The following is a 2105-nucleotide window of genomic DNA, read 5'->3' on the forward strand; positions in this document are numbered from 1 at the left end:
GACAAGGAAGGCTCTTGTGGAGAAGCTCCTTCGTTTGGATCCCCAAGGATCCTCCAAGTGTGGCTATTGGAGAGGCTAAGGTATGTAGAGCCTTCGGTTGATTCTTCTTCTTATTCCTTCCGTCACCTTACCATGAGGAAGAAGTTGTACTCGGATAGTTTTGCTTCTACGAAGGCTTATTGGGCCGTAAGATTGGCGGAGGAGGGTGGTCCTCACATCCGTTGGGTGGTGCCATGGTGGCACTTGGAGTCCTTCAGGGGGTTGCCCGCTTCGGGTGCTAGTACTCGTTCTTTGATAGTGGTGGGTTTGAAGGTTGCTTCCTTCATTTATCCCGAAAGGCTCATGAGGGAAATAGGGCGTCAACAAAAGGTGCCCGCTCAAGATATCCTTGTCCAAGAGAATGTTTTCTGGAACTCCGAGCTTGTGGAGGTCTTCGAAAGGTGGTGGGCCACTCGGCCGCTTTGGGAGGTACCAAACCCCGTTGCCATGTCATGGGTGACTCCTGCTTATGTCAAGTGGTCACGAGCTCCGTCCTTGGAAGAGAGGTCTAAATTCCGTAAGGACGAGGTTGTCGAATTGAAGTATCTAGAGGTTGGCAAGGCCAACCGTGCCTTCTTTGAAGAGTATGTTGATGGGGTTAGCCCTGATGTGATAAGACCGCCAAAGAGGGGAGGCTCGGGTCCCAAGAACATGGTGGGCCATGCATTGGCTCGTTTTGGGTCGAACATGGGGTCTTGTGCTAGGCCGTCGCCATCTTAGATCTGTTGAGGATCCGTTCCGAGGAAGAAATCCATGTTAGGCGGGCCAACAAGAATAACAAGGGGAAGAAGTACCCAGAGGGAAAAGAAGAGGGTTAAATGAAAGAGTGAAGACCTCCATTACCCACTTTATTATTATGTTGTATTAGTGTTGTGAGTTTTTATTATGTTGTACTAGCTAGTTATTGTGTGTTTTGTGCTAGTTTTATTATGTGAGGTTTTTTAGTCAAAACCTTAGCTTTGACAAGTTGTAGACTCGTCGAGCTTCATTTGTTGTTGAAATTGTAATCCCTCCCATTATTAATTAAATAAGAGGATTACCCGTGTCAAAAATTGTGAATGCTTGTTTCTTCCATCCATTCTGTAAAGGCAATTCGATTTGAATTATCGTAAACATTTGCACTTGGGAAAGTGGTATTTTGTGAGGAAGGGAGAAAAGCTTATTGTTGTATTTTGTGGGAAAGGGGAATGCTTTTCCTCTTCTTTTTTTGATGGGATTTTTTTGTATGGGTTTTTTTTATTATGGGGATGGTTGTATCCTTCTTGTATAAGAAAGGACTGCCTACGTATCCACCTGAAGAGGTGAAATCAAACCATGATCATAGTTCGAAATGCTTTGTAAATTTTGATTGGGTTTTGTGGTTGTATCCCTCATGTATAAGAGGGACTGCCTACGTATTCACCTAAAGAGGTGAAATCAAACCATGCTCGTAGTTCAGGGGTTTTTTTTCTTTTAGTGCAAATGGATGTGGCCTTTGACGGATCAAACGACCTTTGAAACGGGCAAGGTGCCGTAACTTAGACTCGATAAAACATGCAATATCAAATCATAACGCGTTGAGGAACTTGACTTGAAAAGGGTTGAGGTGGTTGCTAGTTATAAAACTAGGCTAGGTCGTTGGTTGCTATTATTCAAGGGTAGTATTTCTTGAGTTGGTTTGGGTTGGTCGGGTTTGTAAAATCCCCCCTATCTAGGTCACTTAGTCTCACCGCCCCCCCGAAAGTATTTTCTTGACTAGGTATGGCCCGGCCCAGTTGGGTTTGAATTTTCCCCTAGGATCGACGGGTAGCGGTGCACGAACCGACTTGAGGACCAAGTCGCCTTCTTGGATGTTCCTGGGTTTGACCTTCTTGTTGAATGCCCATTGTATACGTCTTTGGTATAGCTGGACGTTGTGCAAGGCGTTGAGTCACCGTTCGTCTAGAAGAGTGAGTTGCTCGTACCTTCGGCGGGTCCATTCCGACTTAGGGACTTGACTCTCCAGTAGGATGCGTAGAGAAGGGACCTCTAACTCTACCGGTTGAACTTCCTCCATACCGTATGCTAGGTAGAATGGTGTGGCACCT

Source organism: Silene latifolia, chromosome 9 (assembly GCF_048544455.1).
Source record: "Silene latifolia isolate original U9 population chromosome 9, ASM4854445v1, whole genome shotgun sequence".
NCBI lineage: Eukaryota > Viridiplantae > Streptophyta > Magnoliopsida > Caryophyllales > Caryophyllaceae > Silene > Silene latifolia.